We start from the raw sequence: 24,517 nt of genomic DNA on the forward strand, positions 1-24,517 counted from the left end.
TTGCAGGTGACATGATACTATACCGAGAGAATCCTAAAGATGCTACCAGAAAACTACCAGAGCTAATCAATGAATTTGGTAGAGTAGCAGGATACAGAATTAATGCACAGAAATCTCTAGCATTCCTATACACCAATGATGAAAAATCTGAAAGAGAAATTAAGGAAACACTCCCATTTACCACTGCAACAAAAAGAATAAAATATCTAGGAATAAACCTACTTAAGGAGACAAAAGACCTGTATGCAGAAAATTATAAGACACTGATGAAAGAAATTAAAGATGATCCAAACAGATGGAGAGATATACCATGTTCTTGGATTGCAAGAATTAGCATTGTGAAAATGACTATACTACACAAAGCAATGTACAGATTCAGTGCAATTCCTATCAAACTACCAATGGCATTTTTATCAGAACTAGAAAAAATTGCATAATTTGTATGGAAACACAAAAGAACCTGAATAACCAAAGCAATCTTGAAAAAGAAAAATGGAGCTGGAAGAATCAGGGTCCCAGAGTTCAGACTATATCACAAAGCTACAGTAATCAAAACAGTATGGTACTGGAACAAAAACAGAAATATAGATCAATGGAACGGGATAGAAAGCCGAGAGAAACCCATGGACATATGGTCACCTTCTCTTTGATAAAGGGAGCAAGAGTATACAATGGAGAAAAGACAGCCTCTTCAATAAGTGGTGCTGGGACAACTGGACAGCTACATGTAAAAGAATGAAATTAGAACACTCCCTAACACCATATACAAAAATAAACTCAAAATGGATTAAATACGTAAGTGTCAGGCCAGGCACTATAAAACTCTTAGAGAAAAACATAGGCAGAACACTCTATGACATAAATCACAGCAAGATCCTTTTTTGACCCACCTCCTAGAGCAATGGAAATAAAAATAAACAAATGGGACCTAATGAAACTTAAAAGATTTTGCACAGCAAAGGAAACCATAAATAAGACGAAAAGAGAACCCTCAGAATGGGAGAAAATATTTGCAAATGAAGCAACTGACAGGATTAATATCCAAAATATACAAGCAGCGCATGCAGCTCAATATCAAAAAAAACAAACAACCGAATCCAAAAATGGGCAGAAGACCTAAATAGACATTTCTCCAAAGAAGATATACAGATTGCCAACAAACACATGGAAAGATGCTCAACATCAGTAATCATTAGAGAAATGCAAGTCAAAACTACAATGAGGGGCTCACAGCCCGCCCATTGAAGCCATCTGGCACCAGGAACTCTGGTTTGAAATGCCAGGTGCAATGCCTCTCAAGAGTCTCATGCAAGGGACCCAAAGCCATGTATGTCTCAGTTCATTCACCAAATAAAGGGAGACTTGCTTCTCAACTTTCTTATGTTAGTCTGCCCGTAAGTTCAGCAAAACTCTTTGTTTTTTTTTTAAAGTAACTGAAATTACATGAGAAAACTTTATCAGTTAACCTAAGTCTTGCTGCTTTAAACAGCTTAGTGTAGAAGAGTCTTCATAATGCTTGTGAAATGAGGTTGTGTGAGGTCATTAGAATGCTGTTTGTTTTTCTTGCAGCCATTTCTGTGGCAGTTATAGGCTGCTTGATAGGCATTGTTTGGGAACGCGTGATATCATGAGCATATACAAACTTTTGGTCCTTACTTCCTGAAGCAACATTTTACTCTGTGTAGAGATAGTGTGGTATATGCTAGTTCCTGTGATTTTTTTTTTTGGTAACGCGGGCCTCTTACTGTTGTGGCCTCTCCCGTTGCGGAGCACAGGCTCCGGACGCGCAGGCTCAGCGGCCATGGCTCACGGGCTCAGCTGCTCCGTGGCGTGTGGGATCTTCCCGGACCGGGGCACGAACCCGTGTCCCCTGCATCGGCAGGCGGACTCTCAACCACTGCGCCACCAGGGAAGCCCTCCTGTGATTTTAATAACAGAATTAATACTGTGTGAGACCTGAAATGGGTCTTAGATGTCATCCAACTGCTTCACTTAATAGAAAAATACATAGGCATGGAGAAATTAAAAATCTTGTTTCAATCATGCTAACTTGGAAATACAGATAGATCACCTAAAGTAGAGATTTACCCCCAAAATGTATGAGTGGTTGAGTATTGATCTGGCAGAACCATTCACAAAATTGTTTTCTTTTTACTACCAGGTCCTTTAATTCAGAAAGTGACTAAATTTACAAGAAGGAGGAAGGCAGTGTAAGTTTCAGGAGAATATCTATTTCTCAAGTGATGCATTCAGTGAAAAGTGGTGGGAAGGGAGATAGGAATCATAAATCTAAGGTTAGGAGTATTATAGCCAATCTCAGTATTTTGAAGGCCAAATCTCATGCATGCATGTCTTTAGGTAGTCCCTGTCAGTGACTGCTTAAGAAAGAGGGGAAGCTTAAAAATAGTTAAAATGGAAAATTTTATATTATGTATATTTTACCACAATTAAAAAAAAAAAAGAAATACAAATTAAAAAAAAAAGTAGGCTGTGAATTCACGCCATTTTTTCTAGTTCCTTGGGTAAGAGAGAAGGTAGTCTCTACGGGGTATAACTTCTCTGACTTTCCTGAGGGTTGCTACCAACTCCTGAAGACAGGTATCTCTTTTGAAGGTGGAGCTGAGGGGATCCTCAAAAAAGTTATGGGAAAATAAAAATTGGCCTGGCTGCTGGAGGCTACCCAATCCTCTTCTTTCTGTCTTGTCAAATGAGGACTTCATTCCTTTTGCTCTGGCCTTGCTGCTGTGAATGACTCATGATTCCATGTAAACCTGAATGGATGGTATTTATTCAGTATCTGTTATGTGTGAGGCAATGTATACATTATCACAATTGTCTATCACAATCGTGTGCTGGAGGTGATATTATCCCTACTATATATACAAGAAAAATGAGGCTCTGAGAGGTAAAATAAACTATTCAACCTCACATAGGTAGTGTTTTAGAGTTAGAATCCAACTCCAAGTCTCTGTTATTGAAGTTCTCAATCTTTTTACTATAACATGATTACTTCAAAGTTTTTATCCCGTTCAAGTTCAGTGAAGGCAAGAATTTAGTACCTTACACTTGGTATATATTTTTGCAAGGGAAATAAGTATAAGAAAAAGGATTTTGTTTGGCATGAAGTGAGTATTTCATTCATTCGTTAGATTTTTAATGAGAGCCCACTTTGTGCTAGGCATGGTGATCCACAGCCCTGAACAAGATAGACAGGGTTCCTGCTTACAGGGAAAAATAGATTATGTCATTTAAACCCACTTCATCTATATGCAGAAATTTATTTAAAATCTAATTAAAGACAAAAGTACAGCTTTTGTCTAAACCCACTTCATCTATATGCAGAAATTTATTTAAAACCTAATTAAAGACAAAAGTAGAACTCTTAACCATTTCTCTGCTACTTTTGTTACCACCAGCTGTCGTCTGGTTTAGCAGGAGCAAAATAGACTGATTTGCCAAGATATCTTTCTTTGGAGAACTCGAAAAATACCCATATTTAAAATAAGTGCATTCAATTCTTGTTATTCATGGTAATTATGCTCTGTAAGGTCACTGTGAACACTGAATTTGCAAATATGGAACCATTGCTCCTAGGGGAAATACAAGGTTAGGTTCCTGTGAGCCTCTGGTCACAACATTTTTGTCAGCTGAACAATACATAGCCTTGTTTTATTTGTGTTTCTGCTTAAAAACACTTGATTTAATATATATTGTTGATTGGTTAATATTTAACTCACAGCCAACAGCCCTGGTACTCATGCCTGAAAGATGCTTATCTAACACAAGAATTTTCTCTGTAAGTACACCATAGCCTTCCTGTGCAAGACAACACTTCAGTACCACATTTGGGGGGGCATCCTAAACAACAAAATCACCAACAAAAAGCACAAAAATGTGAAAAATGGGCAGTAAATAGACCACAGAAAGGATACTTGTTTGCTGTATGAGACCTGAAACAAGAAATAGAGCATGACCTTGTTGCACCCCAGCTGGGAATGTGTGCCTTGGTCAACTCAATATTTTTGCTGCTCTGTGCTTGCCCTGAATGAATGTGGAAGCACTGTGTGTATTGATTTGGGGGATTACAAATGAATTTTAGCCAGTTAGCCAGTTAGGCATGTTCATAAATACAAAAATCTGTAACTAATGAAGATGGGCTGTTCTGATTTCCATAATAACAAGTAATGCTCAAGAAAAATATCAGATGTTGCCCTGCAGAGAAGTAAGTAGGGTGATGCAGAAGCACCAGGGTGGGTACTGCTGTTTGGGAGGTCAGGTGAGGTGCTTCTGAAGAGGCTTCCTCTACACTGGGATCTGGATTGCAAGGAGGAGTCGGTCCTGTGAAGATCAGAGGGAAGGGCATTTGAAGTGGGGGGAACAGGCAGAGAAAAGGCTCAAGACAGGAAGGAATTAGGAATGAGGAACCCCAAGAAGGCCAGTGTGGTGCTGAGGCATGAGGGAAGGACAGGCCTGCTCATTAGGGCTTTGTAGGCGGGGGTGAAGGGTGAGGATTGGATTCTTGTGCGACGGGACACGCAGGGATGATTGCAATATCAGGGCCACTGAAGGTCACTTTGGGGGCTGCCTGTACTGTTTGAGGAACTGTAGCAGTGTCCTGGTCGCACGAGTTATTTCAAGTGTGCCCGGGAAATTCAGGTTTTCCTGATCCCACGCTTGCACGAGCCTTTCCTCTCCCTGTGAGTGCCGGTCCTTGCTTTTCCAACAAATCCCTGGCCAGGAAGTCCTTCCCTTGTCAGAAGCATTTGATCCTGACCACTGCTGTGTTCTGCATTTCCTGAGCACTCTTACTTATTCCTCTGGTACCTCATCACTGACTCTTGGTCTATTTCTCTGTCAATGTTATACCCTTTAAAACACTTTCTCAGTCACACTTCCTAAGTGTAGGGGTCATTTTTTCTTCTTTATTCTCTTTTTTTAAAAAAGTAGTAATTTTTTAATTGAAGTATAGTTGATTTATAATGTTGTGTTAATTTCTGCTGTACAGCAAAATGATTCAGTTATATATATATTTGATATATATATGTTCTTTTTTAATATTCTTTTCCATTATGGTTTATCACAGGTTATTGAATATAGTTCCCTGTGCTATGAAGTAGGACCTTGTTGTCTATCCATTCTATATTTTATTCTCTTTTGGTATCCTGACACAGTAGCCCCGTATGTGTTGAATGACATTGAACTTTTGTGTTCCGGTGCTGTGACCATTCATCCTGTGGACATTATGGTTAAGAGTGAAATACACATGAATGATGGCACAGGAGTTAGCTGGGTGGTAAGGGCTGAGTGGTGGGCAAGGAGGGAGAGGGATGAAAGCTACCTATACGCTCCAGGTCTGAGTTTTCTCTAAAGGAAGAATAGCAATGTTTTGCCAGGAAACAAAATTCTGGACCAGAAATACATTTAAGGTCTTTGATAATTCTTAATATCTATGGCTTTATGATGGTCATAGAGCAATTTAGGTAGCTCAAACCCTTGAGGAATGGGGCAAGGTAAACATAAAGATATGATACTTTGCTACCTTTTGGTATGTTGGAAGCTCAAAACTGCTGCACTGAGCATTTGATGCCACATTAACGGATAGTTTGGTTCTCTCAGTTATCTGTATTCCCTTTGATCCCTGTCTAGGTAAGCTTTTAGTAAATGCAGCTTCTCACTTCTGTTTAGAAGCGTTGACTGAAAATGATAGAACGTGTGAGTTTTAAAATTTCATAGAACACACTTTGTATGTTGTATTTGTTGGACATCTTTCAGCATATTTGGTGAAGGTGGGCAAATTAAATTTGCCTTTTCCAATGTCCTCTGAATTTTTAATGAGCTGCTATATGTCTTGTCATTTTTTTTATGCCCATAACCATTGTTTTCAGTGTAACTGTGTTCTAGAATTCTTTTCTCTACAGAAGTAATTTGTTTCTTTTACTTTTCAAGATGGCTTCTATTTTTCTGCATGCAAGTTCCAAATTTAGTACAGTATAGGGTGTATAAAACACCTTTTTTTAGACTGAAAAGCTATAGAATCTGTTATATGCAGTATATAACTGTGACATATTTATCTAAGAAGAAACATGTCACCACAAAGGCATGGATTTCTTTGCTTTGGAAGAGTGTTCAAGTGCATCAGAGCTTTAAAAATCATCCTTGTGTTATCCACACGTGACAATGAGTGATTTGTCAGAAAGAAAAAATGTGTTCCAAATAGATCTCAGGTGATTTATTTAATCATACATTCATATTATGGGCTTTTTTTTTTTTTTTGAAGCTGAATGTTTATACTAAACACTATGAAACTGCAATTATAAGCTACTGTGTCAATTAGGAATTAGAGGTTCTTAGACCCGTGGATTATTCCATAGCTCTGTGAGAACACTAAGTCTGCATGCTAAAATTCATTTTGACCATAATTAAGTACAGAAGTAGAGCTTTTAACCACTTCACTGCCAGCTTTTGACACCATTAGTCGTGGTTAAGTTAAGCAGGATCAGGTAATAGACTAATTTAATAAAATATATATATTTTTGAGAACTAAAAAATACAGGTACTTAAAAATATTTCATTCTAGTCAAAATTTTGTTAATTTACACAAAACTGTAATTTGGTTTTGGAAAATACTGATTGTTTTTACCTTGGTTTTAAACCCCAGAAGAAAAAGTCCAGTCTCTACTACAGCCAAGATGAACCAGTTGATCAGCTGAGTGTCTTTGTAAACAACCCACTCTTTCAAGAAGATTAATGACTCAGCCATCTCGGTTGCCTGATGGACTTAGCTTGGGATCATGGACTAGATAGGAAATTGTGGCTCTGTCTTTGCCCAGTTGTCTGTCACATGCCACCCATTGAACACGATGGTTTATACTGAGAAAACGTGAATAATTCAGTGCCAGATACATCTGTAATGATTGGAAATACAACTCAGAATATACAGGTCCCTAATAGTAACGTCATAATTATGTGAGAAGATGAAATCATTATATTAACCCTGTGTGCAGGAAGGCAGAACCATTTAGAGTTTCCATTATTAATAATGTGATAATTTTATGAAAATATTGCATCTTCGGCAAACAAAAATATAAACATTCATCCCTTGGTATATGAGGGGGATTGGTTCCAGGACTGGCTGCAGATTCCATAATTCATGGGTGCTCCAGTCCCATAGTTGGCCCTCCAGTATGCTTGGTTCTGCATCCATGGATTCAACCAACAATGGTTTGTGTAGTGCTCTGCATTTATTGAAAAAAATCACATGTAAGTGGACTTGTGCAGTTCAAACCTGTATTGTTCAAGGGGAACTGTATACATTTGTCACTATGTTGGTAGACACGCAAAATCAGTAGTATGGGTTTTTTATGGAACTCTGAGTATCTGGGTGATCGGTGACCTTATAGCAAACACATACAAAAAAATCACATCTGGCCTTTAGGGTTTGTTTGTTTGTGTGTTTTTTTAAGTATAGTTGATTTACAATTTTGTGTTAGTTTCTGGTGTACAGCATAATGATTCTCATATATATATGTATGTATATACATATACATATATCTGAATCATTCATATATATATTCTTTTCCATTATGGTTTATTACAGGGTATTGAATACAGTTCCCTGTGCTATACAGTAGGACCTTGTTGTTTATCTGGGCTTTAGGATTTTTTAAACTGGAGAGTATAAGGGAGACTATTTAAAAGGAGGTTGAAGCCTCATTTTTCTAATGTGCACTCATATTCATGATAGGAACATTATATATTGCCAACCACATCTCTTACTATCTATTCATTTACATTGTATCTTTATGTATTACTCTGTATCTCCCAGAAGGTAGCCATTAACTTGCCTCTTAAGATTTAGTTAAGATTTCCTCATATCCTCATTCCTCAGATTTTGAAGGGTTTGAACCCACTTCCCTCACCATCCCCTGTCAAGATATCCTTGAATTTCCAGGGCTCTTTTGGCCATTTCTTGGTTTTAGCTCCTTTTCCAACTGAATCCTTAATCTCACTCTTATGTACCCCTCTATGGCTGTCCCTTTCTCTTCCCTCTGCACAAACTCAAAGCCTCAGACTCCTTTCCATGATTTAAAAAAAAAAAAAAATCACACAATGCATTATGAATGTAGAGACTTTAATGAAAGGGGTTTTAGAATCACAGCAATACCAGTAATTCAAAACTTATAGTAAACATCCCTGTTCTTCAATATCTTACTGGCCATTCTTTCTCCATGGATTCTGGGATTCTGCAAATTGCTGATTCTTCTTTCTCTCTCAAATTTCCATAATATTTTTACATCAAGAGGTTAGCTACACTATCTCCTTTCTCTCCTGTCTCCCTTGCCCTCGAGTGGCTCATGAAGATATTTTCCTAAATAAAGGCAGTTTCCTCCCCAAGAGGCTCTGGGATCGGCTGTTATAATAATATTTATCTTTCCCACAACAAATACACTTGTCATGCAAAATATTGCCAAATTCTCATCCCATTATCTTTCTTTCTTTGTGTGTTTCTCTATCTTGGGGAATATCTGTAGAGTTTTTGTTTCATATTACAGCAGGCTTTGATTACTTTGGCCATCTGTGCCAAGGCAGCAAGGGGTTGATACTCAGCAACTCAGTGGCAAAGTAGGAGAGTCACTTTGGTTGCTTCTCATGCTTTTCCACATTATGGCACATAAAATATTTGTAAGGCACACACTCAGGAACCAATAGATAAGGTTGCATGTGGCCAAAGATGCCTGGTCCAGGGGTTCCAGCTGTTCTGAGGGCTCTGGCCACCCAGGCTCTGTCCAGCCAACACAGGGCTGAAGAGATCAGTATGGAAGCATACGTGTGAACATCACGTGGCCACTTGTTGGGAAGCTCTGAAACACAGTAGCCTCACTCAAGCCAGGGAAAATCAAAGCAGCTCCTCATCTGATTGGGTGAAATGTCTCTGTTTGGGACTTCTTGTGATACTTTCAGGAGATGTATAGTTTTTTCTACATAGTCAAATATGTATTGCATTAAGTTGCATTACCTCCAACTGTGGAACTCTTAAAAATACAAAACCAAAAGCCTGCCTATGGCACCAGGGTTACTGGATTGTACTTCATTAAGTCATGTTTCCAAATGTACTATATTAAGATGCACCATAGAACTATCTTTTGTGTTTATTGTTATTTTAACATTCTAGTCATTGCTCCTTTTAATCAGCTGGATAAATTAAGGGGACTTTAGAACATCTGCAGGAGAATCACCTCAACATGTAGGTGGTTAATTCCAAAGCTCATTTTCAAAAGGGATGGATTGTGATCATTCATTTTTTTCATTCAATCATTCATTCAAGAAGTGTTGGCTGAATGCCTGATGATGTGTGGAAAAGAGAGAAAGGAAAAAAGTACGCCATAGTTGCTCCCTCCAGGAACTATGGAAACTAGAGTCCAATGGAGAGACAATTCTGGGATATCTGAAGTGCTGAAGTTACGGATAAAAGAGTTTATAGTAGCGAACAACAGCGATGGAGGAATTTCCCCAAAAGTGTGCTCTGGGTGAGGGTGCATTGTTAGGGAGTAAGGCATGATTTTAGCTGGTCTGGAAGGATGAGTGGGATTCAGAATAGCTAGAAGTGAGCTAGTCCTAAAACCATGGATTCCTGCAGAGTTCAGTTTAGTATAAGAAAGGGCTTGTTTTCAAATAAAATACCTCCAAGAAGAGAGGTAAACATTGGAGCTAAGAGGTTTTCTAAGTAAAATTGTATTTATTTTAATGAAAGAGAGAGTGAAATAAAGAAGAAATGATCAATGATGTTGGCATAATTCTAGTGTAAAACGATCCGGCATACTTTATTCACTAAATATTGGCGAAGGATCGTGTGTTAGCTGTTCAGATGGGTGTACTTATTGTTCTGATAATGAAGAATAAGTGTCTCAAAATTGTTGCCTCCTAAGAGAGCAGAAATAGGCATAATATGCATTTTTAAGACCCTGTAAATATTTTATTTGTTCATAGCCAGCACCTTTATTGAAGGGAAACACTTTTGCTATTTTGTGACAATTTATCTTATTAGCCATGCTGCCAGATGTGATTGATGATAAGAGAAATAAGGGTTGTCCATCTGTATTCTCATCCCAGCTCAGCAGAACCCAGTTAGATGTTATTTATTTTCCTTTTCTCCTCTGGATTGCTTTAGGGCCTGCAATAGAAATGACATAAAACTGTGATTTTTGAGTTCTTCTGGGCCAGGGGACCAGGACTATTTTAAATCCCTAGAAAGAAGCAAGACTAAATTCTTGTCGGTTTTTTTCCTTGAATGTGCTGGTCTGAATAAATTCTTCCCACGAGTTTTGAAAATTGGTCTGTATAGGAAAGTTGCCCAAGAATTAGAGTGTAGAGGGGCCAGAAAGGGAAAAAAAGAAACACAAAAAGGCCTAGCTGTTCACTTTTGTCATTGCAATCAGTAGAATAAGTAAAAACTGGAGAAGATTCTTTTTGCTAATTAAAAAGCAATGGGCTCTTACACCTGCTGAGCAGGTTAAACTTGTCTCTGAAGGTTTTGTTCACATGAGAACCAGCTGTTCAATTTATAAAGCAGCCACTTAGAGCATTTATCATTCATTCATTCATTCATCCTTTAAATGTTTTGTACCTACTTCCCAGGTAAGCTACCCTGGTGTATGTGGGTGGTCATACCTCTTCTTGTGCTGCTTGCGTTTTCGCCCACGTGTTCATATACTATGATCAGCTTTCTGAGCCCAAACAACCAGATCGTCCTTATTCTTATGAATGGCATGGCAGTATTGGATGGAACAGAATGAATGTATCATAATTTCTTCAAGGAGTTTCCTTTAAAAAAGTGCAGGAAAACTTATCAGTTCTCATACTTAAATTAGAGTTAGGGAAGGCAGTTAATATTTGATTTATTTAAAGAATTCCACAAGCCCTGGGGGTGGGTGGTCTGTGTATATGAATTAGATATAACATTTTCAAATAGAAAATCTGAAGTTAAAATCACCCCTAAAGGACAAAATACGTTCATTCTTTACAGGTTCACACACAGAGACAAGACAAAGCATTCTATGGACTGCAAGAAAGTCTTCTGCAGCGTGGGCTGGCCTCCAGTCTTTTTAAGGAGCTCTCTGCTTTTGATTAATTCCATTGCCCTTCCTCTTGCATATTCAGTCATGGTGGGGCTTTTGCTCCCCAACTGCCCTCCCTATTCCTGGAGGGACCACCTCCCTCCCTAGCCTCATGCATATGTTTGGGTGTCCTGAAGATTTGCAGAAGCCTGCCCACCATGCACCTTCTATTTAAGACTTATCTTGCTGTTTTATTGTAGGTAGAACTGGAACCACTCTTCTGTAAGGTTTGGTACAAGACCTGGACCTGTTTTCACAGAATCTTCCATCCTTGCTTTCTTCCCTCACTTTGAACACCTTGATGTTTTGGTCTGCCTGATTATAATGATCCTAATTTATTTTATTTTACCTATGTGGATCAAACATTTCAAATTCATCTCTTCACATCTATGTAAACATCATTACATGAAATTAATTTGAAGGTTGTTTTTCACGCAACAAAGAACAACATGTTATGTCTTTAATTTTGGCTGCAAAAGTTGAAATAAATCAGTGTTTTAACAAAATGGATTTATTGGGAGATGAAATACAAACATCGCTGAGAAGGAAATGTGGTATGTATTATCTATTGAGGAGTTTACCGAAGATAGACACTTTTGTAATTTGAGAAATAAAGCCTTCCAGAGATATACAGAATTAATCTTACCCTTTGAATGATTGTGGTAGGAGAGGGTTCTTTTTTTGTTTAAAACTCAGGTGAAGTCTGATACTTTTGTCTAGAGTCTACTTGGCTGCATTTTATTTGACATCACTGAACAGGACAATGCAACCTTATCCAACATGACTCCCATTCTTTAAAAAAAAATTAAAATGGGTCGTGAGACGATAAAAATTTAATTTCTTTTAAATAGAGGAACTTGAGAAAACTATAAAGTGCTTACCCAAACAGCGATATTTCCATGGATTGATAGCTAAGTAATTTAGAAGAGATTGGTTTATTTCTAACTGTAGAATGATATCTGTACCAAGATACATTTGTGAAATAGGAAATCTCTAGAAAATAATGAAAAATTATAAACCATGCCCATACACAATACTCATCCAAACCAGATTGTGGAAGTACAAGAAGATAGAGCTCATCTTAGTCATGGTTGGGAGTGGAGAAAATTTGAGAATTCCGCACACTCCTCAGAAAAACCCTGTATGGTTAACAGTTCATGCTAAGGCAGCCTGATTGAAAGCATTTCTCTTCATATTATCTTGTAGCACTAACACCTACCTGTACGTTGTCTCAAAAGAACTTTGGCCTCATGCCAGTCTTGGTTTAGCTCACACATGTCTTTTTATGGTTCTGAGTTGTGTCCATTTCATAGGGATGATGCAACTGATTATAGAACCAGTTAATTTGGAAGAGATGCAGCGTAAGCACTGTGAATCATGAAATGTTTTTATTAATTCTTTTAGATTCTCATTTCCTTTGGTCATGGTCTTATGGGAGATTTCAGTGGTAATATAATTTTGATTTCTCTTTTCAACATTCTTTGCCCATGAGAAGGCAATCTTCCCTTTGTTGTTTTTATTTAATGAATTCTGATGTTTTAAAGAAATCAGTTGTTCACTCATTGATAACTTACCAAGTACCTACTAAGTGTCCTGCACTGAATTAGGTGTTAATCTGATATTATTTTCAGTTTTTCAAGTCGTCTTATTTACTGGATTTAATAAAAGGGTATTAGTATAGACTAGAATGTAGATTTTTGTTTCCTTTACCAGTTGTTTGCTGCTTATATAAATGTGGACTAAGTGGTTAGTTTTTGGTGTTCCCAACCACCTAACCTTCAGAGTTTTAAAGGTACTGCTGTAGAATTAAAATAAATAGATCCCTCAGTACTGGCCAAACTCATGAATCGGTGATGCTTCAGAATAATGTTGGCTTTTAATGAACAGAATAGATTTGTATGGAAATGCCATTTTCAGAGAGAGAAACTGAGCTGGGATTTAATTTCCCCCTGAAGATCTGCATTGAAAATTTGTCCCAGGCCTGCTTTGCCCCTATCCTAGTGATAAAAATTATCACTTTCATTCTTCCTTGGGATTCATAAAGGTAAGAATGGCAAACAATCTGTTTTGCAGTGCAGTTATTTTTACCTTATCTTTCACCATCCACATAAAATCACTTTTCCCCTCTTACTCCACCTGCCTTGCACAGACCGGACAAGAAGAGTGAATGTGAAGATGAATTCAAGGGCATCACTAAAGTCCTTCGCCTGCCCTGAGCCACAAGAATTTTTTGCATAAAGTTACAAGTTCATATTAACTGCTCAACTTTCAAACTTTAACGGAGAAGCCAGTCCTTATTCTTCAGTAGTGTTATCAGTCAATTAAATTTGTATTCTGCATCCTGTCTTAATATTTCCCCTCTCGTAGCTTCTCTCCAGCCCCAGAGGTCATATTCTCTGCATGTGTCAAACTTCCTTTTCTCTCCTCATATTTCATCCTTCTAGGATCTGTCAAGTGTCCAAGTTCTCAGAGCTCACTTAAAAATGGATCAAGTCCAGAGGGACCAGTGCCGACTTCCCATTAATCTATCAGAGTTTCAAGTGTACGGGCTTTTGAGGTGGGAGAGGAGGAAAAAGAGAGTTAGGGCTCCTCTCCAGGAAAGGAAGGTGTTGCCTCTATTTCTGTGGCAGGATTCTTACCTTAAAGTTCACTCTCTCCAAGGTGAATTCTGAGCTGAGCCATGCAGGGACAAGTCAGCTCGAATCCACAGGAGTGAGACAAGAGTTTGGCTAGGACCCTGTGACTTAGCTTTGTGGTCAAGGAAGAATATGTAAATTCATTCAATTCCCAGGCCTTTCAGCCCTACTGGAAGAGGATTAGGGGAATCCAAGAGTCCTGACTTTCCTGGGAGGCTGAATTACAACTAGAGCCTGTTTTAACTAGCACAGCTTTAGTTTCATACTTGAAATGAAGCTTAAATCAAAATACCCTCCACTGTTACCATATTCTGATGGGAAATTTATTAAATGTTAAAGTCTAATCTGAAAGCAAACGTAGCTTTAAATAAAACTATGCAACATCATTTAAATAGTCTTTATAACTTGAGTGATGAGGATCTGGGCCTAATAACCCAGATAGGAGAAGGAATTCCACAGCCCTCCTTCCCAATCTGGACCTGTCTGGAAGCATTTATTTGTACTAAGTTTTCCAGTCTGAAAGTCTGTGTCATTGTTTAGATTCTGCCTGAATAAACAGGCAGAATGATAAACTTCCTCTTCAGGTGAGGTTTATATCTTTTGAATCAGACCATAGCCTCTAAGCCATAGCTTTCCCATTCAGAGGCTGCAGAATCAGTTCTGCAGATGTTTTTGGGAGGCCCTAATATGTGCCCAGACCTGTAGGGTGTACTTGTAGGTATAACGATGATGACAATGATACATAGCCCCTAATGAAGTTGTAGTCATTTTGGGAAAGTAAATGTGACACACATGAAATAAGATGCTCATTTAGGAAAATCCTAAAGTAAATATAGTCAAAAGTCATGATGTCAAATATCAAGTTCAGTTCAAGCAGAAATTTTGCACTTAGTAATCAGGAAGAGGAAAAATGAGTGTGGGCTTTAGTTATTGGGGGAGAGCTTGATGAAATAAATTGGATTTGAGATGGTCTGTGCAGAATGTGTTCAATTTGGGATGCCAGATTTTAAAAGAGTAACCAATACTATTAGTGTAGATCTTCCCATGTGGCTACCGTGCAGGGGTTATAGGCATGCTACCCATCCATCCTACACATCCATGCTACACAACCCTGGGCAGGGGCCTGAGCCTAGAGTCCTCAAGCTGGTCAGCACTGCCCCAAACCCTTGTCATCCTTCCCCAGTATGTACCAGTGAACATACAAGAATTCAGCTCAAATAAGAGTTTTCTTACAATTAAAATGTCTGACAGGGCACCATTTTTCAGAGCAGTGACTCCGTCACCCCTGAAAGCGTGAAGGAGAAGTTGGATGTCCATATGGTCGGCTGTGTGGAGAGGGCAGCTGGGTTGGACCAAGTGGGCTCCAAGATGCTTTTCCATTCTGATAGCTTGATCACTGGGTGTGTATTGAGGAAACCTAGTTGAGTAGACAGTATGGTGGCAGAGAACTGAAGGGTGAATAAACATGTCAGGGGAAGCAGGGGGAGAACTGGAGATTTCTCTGCATCAGCTGAGTGGTGAGGGATGAGATTGATGGTTGAGAACTTTACATATTCTGATAGGCAATGGGGAACTTGCTTCCTGTTCTGGGGCAGGATATGATAAAACCAGTGTTTGAGGAAGCTTTGCTTTCTATTCTGTACTCAAGGGATGTAAGAAAGAGAGCGAGAGCGAGACAGAGACAGAGAGAGATTGGTTCCAGCCAGGGAGACCACTTAGGAACTTTCCTGTGATCCTATGCCTTACCTGTACTATGGTGGGTAGTAATGGAAGTAGAGAAAAGGGGGCAAAATCAGAATTTAATGGAAGGACTAATATGGGTCTCCTTGAAAATGGCTTGGAATTAGGATTCTTTAGATTATTACCTGAAAGGTATGTGGTTGATGTTTTTAGGTCAGCAGGCCACAATCAAGTATTTACATCTTGTCTACCACTCCAGCTGACCAGTGACCTGAGACAAGTCATGAAAATTCCTCTTATTCTCATTCCCTGGTAGTATCATCCCAACAAGAAAGAGTGTTTGCAAAACAGTCTGAGCCCTGGATGTAAGGGGGCTTGTTCTATTAATATTGTGCTATAACAATTCTTGGTATTGGGGTTATTGTTCTCCAATACATCTCCAATGCAACGGTGATGTAACTCTATATTTCCTACCTTAGGGATATTTTTGTCTTCCAGTAGGATTCTGAAAGTGGGCTTTCCTGTGAGATGTTCTTTGAAAGACTGGCAAATTTTTCAAATATTTGTTTTAATATTGGTCCATCAGGAGAAAGTGAAAAATATGTAATATTCAAGATGATCACTCCTATTCCCCTCTCAATCTAATACTCAAATACATTGAAAATCCTCTGGCCTCATCTATTTACAAGAAGCTGTAGTGATTTAGATGGATGCTTTCCTGGGGTACTGATGTTATTTTTCTGTGGAATTCTCTGAGCAGGGTTTTCCTGAAAAGAATACATTAAGACTGTCAGAATGATACTTTTCAGCAGGCTAAGCTCTGCAGATGCCCTTTGTTGAGGAAAAAATGCATTATTCTGAAAGTCCTTCCGATCTCCAGGAAAACTGAAAATATCAAATGTTCTTCTACAATTTGAACTTCTCTATAAGAAAATCCCAGAAATTTTTATTTTCTGGACTAAGATCATTCAGAGCTTATGCTTTTTTAAAACATGAGAATAGAAACGTCTGGAGGAAAAAAACCAACTTTTAACATATGCATTTACTGAGAGAAAGACTCCTCTGCTCTCGAAAAGCAGAAATCATTGTGCCTCCTTTCTGTTTTCCATTTAACCTTTTTTTTTGCACCTGAACATTTTTCTGAGCGATGTGTCCAGCATAAACATCTTGGGATATAATTACTTAATGTGTGCAAATAAGACATGGTTCAGACATTCACTGAGCCCTGGTTGGCTGTGTCCTGAACAAGATCGTGCTGTTTCAGGATTGCAACAACAAATCCAGCGCATTGGAAAAAGAAGAAAGGAAGACATTCCTCGGAAAGAGTTGCTTTCATGGTTTAGACATCCACTTTGTGCTTATATGGGCAGACAGAGCTTGGGTGGGAGAGAACTCACTTTGATTTACAGGGCCTTATAAAACATGCTACCCTTTGTACCCAAAGCCACAGACCTGCTGTTAATAGGGCATGGACCCGGAGTTTTTTCTGGTGGTAAAATTTGTAAAACCCAACAATATTCTCTTCGGTAAGCTCCTCAAAGATGGGAGCGAGTCTGTTAACTTCCGTTTGTTTGTTCAATGTTTGGCACGGGGCCACGTGTCCACCAGCCCTCGCACATGTCTTTGTTGTTGTTGATGATGATTGAAACGGGGACGAGAGTGAGGAGCAGAGGGGTTTGTTTAGCATGATGGATAGAGGAGAGCTCAGAGGGGGAGGGGAAAGATGGATGGGCAGGTCGAGGACGTATTTTGGCAGACGCTACTGCTGTTCTTGAAGAAAAACGAAAAATGGCTCAACTGATCTTCCGGGAGTGTTCTGGCCTTCTGCTAGGAAACTGGTCCCTGGTTTGAAGGTGTCTGAGATGTACACAGTGATTAGAGGGCAAAAGGTCATCTGTGGCAGAATCCTGTCTTGGCTTTGCTGTCTGCCTACCCTGCTCACTCTTTTAGGTCAGTCCCAACTCCCTTCCTTTCCTTCCCCTTTAAGTTTCTTCCTTCCTCAACTACTTCTTTAGTGCCTGCTTCTCTTCTAGGCTGTTAAGACACCATTCTTTTCCTTCACGCATATAGAGACCATTTCAGGGGAGGTAGAAGGACCTCACATCAGCATTTTCGTGTGTGAGGAAGCTGAGGCTTGCTTATGGATAGAAGGGGAAAACCTACAACATTTTCTCATGTGCATATTGCATTTTCTTACCCATTTAGTGGAAAAGCGTATCAATGGGCCATCCTGTCCATAGGACGAATATAAACCTCAGCAGTATTGCGGTTTATTATTGTTTAAAATGTATTCATTTAAAGCAATTTTGTTGAGAAAAATTTCTCAGTTTGGGGGAAAATATAGTAGAATCCAGTATGTGGTTGTTTCATTGTTGAGTTATTCTTGAAGTAGCAAGAACAATGAAGAAAAATTTCTCTCAGGTAGTATATTGCAACTGAGCTGAAATTCTACTCTGCACACATATGCTTGTGAAAAGTTACAGTAATTTCTAATTGAAAATCCTGAAAAACCTGTATGTTGCTGTCAATAGTTACCCTAATTCTAGTTTTTGCAGAAAAGATGATTCATAACAGAAGGAAGAAAATATACAGAAAGTATACAGTTTGTTATACTTTTAAGAGAGGTTTTGCATGCACAAATTACTGTGATTTTAAATATGTATTTTTATTTATTTATTTATTTTTATTTTATTTTTCCGTACGCGGGCCTCTCACTGTTGTGGCCTCTCCCGTTGCGGAGCACAGGCTCCGGACGCACAGGCTCAGCGGCTGTGGCTCACGGGCCCAGCCGCTCCGCGGCATGTGGGATCTTCCCAGACCGGGTCACGAACCCGTGTCTCCTGCATTGGCAGGAGGACTCTCAACCACTGCGCCACCAGGGAAGCCCTGTATTTTTATTTTTAAAACGTTCTTTTTTATTTGAATCATAGAGCTCTGTTCAGTGAGAACTTTTTATGCTATGTATTGGTCAACAAGCACATTTTCTTCTAAAATGAAGCCCTCCAAACTGATTTTTGCCTCTGTCCCCAGTGTAGTCTTCCTTAGGGCAACTCCAACTTTGTACTACACTCTGGATGGCAGTGGGGCCCTTGTGGCCACAGGAAAAAAATGTCACCCCTCGTGGTTTCCTCACTGCCAGAGGCGGGATGACATCCATCCGTTGTAGGCCCATTTGTTCCAAGAAACAAGTTGTGCCCTTTGCATCTGGAATAGTCCAGTAACCATGGTCAATGGTGTCCCTCCTCAGGTCTGGTTTTGCTTTAGGGTTAAAGTGACTCTACACTCTGGCTTGTCTGACACTCCCATTGAACACCTGCTCTCCCAGTAGAATTACTAGAAGCACCTCTTTCATTCTCTGGGTTTATTGCTGACTTTCCTCAGGTATTAGTAGAGAGAGGCCAGGGTCAAAGTGGGTGTTACATTAAACCCAATACTATTGTATTGGGAGAGAGAAACCATTGTTGTTGGTAACTTAGTAACCATGGGTCTATGCGAATAGGTTTCTGATCTGGGAAGTGGATCTCAATTATTCATTTAAGAGATATTCATTCACCACCTATTTTGCGTCAGATGCTGTTCTAAGTATGGAGAATATCGATGTGAAGAAAACAGAGTCAAGCCCTAAAGAAGCTTATGTTTTGGCAGGGGAGACTGGCAATGGTGAAAATAAAAAGAGATACGATTTAATGTCAGGTAACAATAAATGCCATAAAGAAATAAAGCAGAGTGTGGGGATAGGGGTGTCACCAGTAGTGCGGGGTTAGGTGGAGTGTCCACAGACATCTTCTGACATTTGGACCACCATCATCATTCTCTCAGACAGATCCTGTGCAACACGGAAGGCCTCCTTGAGTTGCCTCACATGCTCCTGGAGTAGCCACAACCCTACAAGGGAAAGGACAGTGATAGCTCAGTGCTATGGCAGTTTTTTTGTGTGTTATCTTCAATTGCTCTGAACTTGCTTTCCACATCTTAACTCCGGTCCCAGCCATCCTACACCAAATATTTTCTACTTGGTCTATTCCCCACATTGCATAACCAGTCCGTTTAAAAGCTCTAAGAGGTATGGAGAGAGGTGGGCATTTTAAAATATGGTGCAGCAACACTACAGAATGTTTCCCGAGGCTGCTTCCTGTCAGTCACTTGGCTTCTTGGGGATGCATTCTGGAAAATTCTTCCTATGCCCCAGGTCTTAGTTCAGAGCTTCCTGCCATCTGAGAGGACTGCTGTGTTTCCTGAACCTTACAGAGTGAAGGGGAATGGGCTCCTATATCCAAAACCTTCAGACTTAAGGGTTTGCCAAGTGCTTTGCAATCTGCCTTTGCATAATTCCTCTCATTATCTCTGTGATGGGGTTTATCATGCCGGGACTGCACATCACTGAATAAATGGAGGGACAGATGGAGGCGGCAGAATGGAGGCGAGGAGCAAGAAATGACATCGCGTTCTGAGCTCTTCACAGGGATGGTCCGTCTGTGGCCTTCCTGTGGGAACAAGCTTGTGACTGGCAACATGGGATGGGCTTGCAGCAAAAGTCGTGGCATGAGTCAGATACGTCAGGGGGTGGGCGGGCTGCTGTTTACCTGAGAAGTTTTGAATACAGTCAGATTGTAAATTAACTAAGAGACCCTGCTGTGGATGAGGAATACAATGATCTCAAATCTTCTGGCATGGTGAATCCTCTTGATCTGTGTATCATAAAGACGTTTTCCACTTTTTTTTTTTTTTTTTTTTGCGGTACGCGGGCCTCTCATCGCTGTGGCCTCTCCTGCCGCGGAGCACAGGCTCCGGACGCGCAGGCCCAGCGGCCATGGCCCACGGGCCCAGCCGCTCCGCGGCATGCGGGATCCCCCCGAACCGGGGCACGAACCCGCATCTCCTGCATCGGCAGGCGGACTCCCAACCACTGCGCCACCAGGGAAGCCCCATAAAGACTTTTAAAGAAATGGATGGCATTTAAACCTTTTTGGTAGATGAAGAAAGCCTGAGTGATGAGGGGGTTATTATATGGTGGGTTGGCTCACTATCCCCTCGGGTTTGAATTGCTGACAATATCTTGAAAGCTGTAGCTGATGGCTGGTTGGTCTGTCCCTATGTTCATTTGCCCATCCATTCATCCATCCACCCATTCGAGTTTGTCACATAGGAAGAGGTTCTGTCACTTCACCAATAGTGTGGTTATTCGGTTTTCTTTTTTTGGCCGCACCGCGCAGCATGTGGGATCTTAGTTCCCAGACCAGGGGTCGAACTCATGTCCTCTGCATTGGAAGCGTGGAGTCTTAACCACTGGACCACCAGGGAAGTCCCTGTTCAGTTTGCTTATCTATAGAATAAGAAAACTAGATCATTTTGTCTAGATCATTTAAAGGGTCCTGTTAATTCTAGAATCCTGAGCTTCTTATAATTCGATTATATGTAAGACAGTGGAACAAATACAAACATGAATTAAACCTGGGTCCCGCCTCCCCCAAAAAGCACACAGTGTGGTAGGTGTGCTGACATTAGAGAGGTAGTGATAATGCAGTTAGAGGGTGGGGGTGGGGGGCGGGGGAAACCCAGCACAGCTGAGTTAAATTGGGAGGGGAATTTAGAGACGGGAGAGATTATTTTTGGCTGCAGGTGTTAAGGAAGGCTTGGAGGTTAAGGGGATGGGGCATTTAGTTTGGGGGGGGAAGTAACACTAAGTTGATGAGCATGTGTTGATTATCATCCTGGTCTCACTTAAAGTTCACAATGAGATAGCCTTTATCATCCCCATTTAGCAGATGAAGAAACTGAGGCGGGGAATGAGATGAAGTCACTTGTCCAAAGCCACCGGGGCTGTTTAGAGGCAGAGCTGTGATCCAGGAGGAGGGCTTTTAACCCTGGTTTCATCCTTCTGTCTTGAAGTTTGAGTCAGTAGAGAGATGAGGACAGCTGGGCATTTCAGGTGAATAAAAGACCATCCCCATGGGCATGGCTGGGTGGAAGTGCCTGCACACAGGAGGAACAGCAGGGATGGCAGGGGGCCTGGAGCATCGTGAGCCTCAGGGGTAGTAGTAGAAACCAAGCCCGGGGAGACAGTTTGGGGTCAGATAGGAGAGACTCCCTAGTGTCTGGCTACAGGATCTGGTCTTTATTTGGCCCACATGGAGGTTTTGTGCAGGGATGGGACATGATTAAAGGAGTACATTTTAAGATGTTTATGACGGTAAGACCTTCCTGTGATTCTAAAATACTTTCATGCAACTAAGCTCTTTAGTGTGATGCTGAAGAAACTCCCTCCCCAAATGCTTCCTGCAGTCTAAGCCCTTGAGAGTTTTAATCCCAGGGTTTCTGTCCTAAGGAACACCCAGGCCCTGGCTCCACCGTCCATCCCTTCTGAACATTAGCACTTTAAAAATCCCTGCTCGATTCTTGGGATTTTGAGAAGAAAATTCCTTAATCTTCCTCCTCTCTGCTGTTCCCTCGCTTTTAACCTATTTTCTGCTATTCAAAACTTCTACCTAGATAGACGAATAATAATTAGATGTCCTTTGGCTTTGCTAGTGAAAAATATACCAATATATTTAGATTAAAACAGTGTAATAATGGCACTAGACAAATACATCCTGGTTACAGATGAATTCCTCCTTTTCCTTGTTATTCGTGGTATCCTGGGGTGGCCTACTGGAGAAAAAATACTATTTGATTCTCCCTGGGTGGTCAGACAGGACTTGTAAAAACTCTTGTTTGTTTAGTGTTGAGGCTTCAAAGGCACGCAGACTTTCCTACATAAAGATGTACTAAGAAAATAGGAATTTTTTTGAAGTTGCTTTGTATAAACGGAAATTCAGAGCAACCATCTTCCTTTAGAACTACAAGCTAATGTGATTAGAGGGTCCCTTTTTACCAGGCATCTTTGTTGTTTCCATCTTGGGTCATTACCACCAGTCTGATGGGGAAATCTGTGCTTACGAAAACCATCTTCACCTTTTTTTTTTTTAAACCATCATACAAACACATCCTTTCAGTTTTAAAACTACATTTATTGTGCATATTTAGATTTCGTGAGAACTAAAAATCCGAGTGGTGTGTGTGTGTGTGTGTGTGTGTGTGTGTGTGTAATTCAGGGCTCTCTGGTGGTGTGTACTGCCCAAACCCTCCAGGCCACGTGATCTGCACGTTCCAATTAGTAAGGCCCACCTGCTGTGGTATGGGAGAAGAGTTTGGACTGGGGTTAGGGCTGGCTAAATGTAGGGTACTTTTTAGTGCAGGCTTTGCAAAACTCCCTTATTAGCACCTCAGAGTCAATGAGCACTCGGGGAAGCTCGTATCCTGTGCACATTTGGTATTTTCTGCTGTGCGTGGTGTGTTTCGGCCATTTTATTTATCCATGCTTCTTTTTCTCATTTCAGAGTATTTTTAAAATTTTAAAAAGCTTATTTATTTATTTTTAAAATTGAAGTACAGTTGATTTACAATGTTGTGTTAGCAAAGTGTACAGCAAAGTGATTCAGTTATACATGTCTATTTATCTATCTATTTATAAAATTAATTGTATGTAATGGGGGAGGTTGATAGTGCTGAATTATTTTGAGCCTGGAGGGAGCAGAGCAGCTGTGTCCTACATCAGACCACTGATCTATCTAATAGGTTGTCTTGCCACCTGATTCACTGGATGAATGTGCGTAGCCAATTATGTGAATCCCTATAAGGAAGGAAGAATGACCTTGAACCCAGAGAGCCAGACAGTTGCTTTATGCAATGCATTCACCCACTGAAGCTGCTTCACTGCCTTGGCCTAATAGGAGTGTCATATTTCTAACCCCTGGAAAATTATTGCTCCTTAAAAAAAACAGCCACGATGTGAAATAGCTGAATCTTTCATGACTTGCCAAGAACTTTGCTTTTGGAAAAAGGTGCTGAGAAAAGTAATTTGGGGATGTTGCCTCTAAAAATTTTAAGCAAGCTCAAAACCTCCAAGCTTCTTCCTTGTTGTACCCAGACATAACCTACTGGTAGAAACTATGTTTTTCTGTTAAATGAGGGATATTAGAGAAAGGAAAATACAGATTTTTAAGTAAAAACATTAGAAATATAAGCTAATTTTCCTGGGCATTCTATTGGGCAATTATTTTATAGTCAAGAGCATTTTCACAAAATATCAGATATTTCGGAAAGATAAGTCTGGCACAGAAAACAAACCTAACCCTTGATGTAATCTTGCATGTCTCTTTAAGTCCTGGAGTCAAAGTTCATGGTGGCTTTGATGTGATGATACCAGTAACACGATGACATTCGGTAAATCACCAAGGGTGTAGTGGGAAGAACTTCCCCTTTGGGGTCAGCCAGCTCCTGGTTTTGATCTATGGCTTTGCTACTGCTGGATCTGTGACCTTGGGCACGTTCCCGCACACTCTCAGCCACAGCCTTCTGTTGCTATCAAGACTACCCTTACTAAAGGGTTTTAGAGGTTGAATGAAATAAGCTATAGAAAAGGACTATCTAGGGTCTAGCATGTATACTGCCATTAGCTCCCTTCTTTTCTTCTGATTACATCCCAGGACTAGTCTTTTCCAGTGTAGCTTTGTACTGTCAGGTTTGGGAGTCACTCTGGAGAACATCTAAAACCCCTTCATTTTCCAGATAATGAAGTCTGGACCCAGAGAGGGGGAGTGATGTGCTTGCAGTGCTTTAGCGCAGGACTAGCAGAGCTGGTGCTAAAACCGTGCCTCGCTGGATGCTTCCAGTTTTACTCAAGGTAGGAGGAGGGCTTAGCACTCTGAGTGTGTCCCTGGCATGCCTCCAGAGCAGTCAAGTCCAAGGCTGGTCTTAGGGCTATAGTTTAAGAAATAATCAGCTTTTCAGATTTTCCTCTAGGTACCTTCAAGGTAGACAAAACTGTGTTCTGAAACCTTACTCTGCTGTGTGCTCCTTCCTTTGACAACTTTTGACTCAGTTTCCTTTTCTCTCCTAGTACTCTCAGGTGACTACAGAAGTGTCAGCGCCCACCATGGTCAGGTAAGAGACTTCCTGGGTGGGGAAGATTTCCAGACAAATCCCTAACTCCCTCAGTGGTTACCGCTTGTCCCTTGCTCATTTCTGGGCCGCCCCAAAGATCCTAAG

This window comes from Monodon monoceros, unplaced genomic scaffold (assembly GCF_005190385.1).
Source record: "Monodon monoceros isolate NGI ecotype Baffin Bay Population unplaced genomic scaffold, NGI_Narwhal_1 Super_Scaffold_3, whole genome shotgun sequence".
Taxonomy (NCBI): Eukaryota; Metazoa; Chordata; class Mammalia; order Artiodactyla; family Monodontidae; genus Monodon; species Monodon monoceros.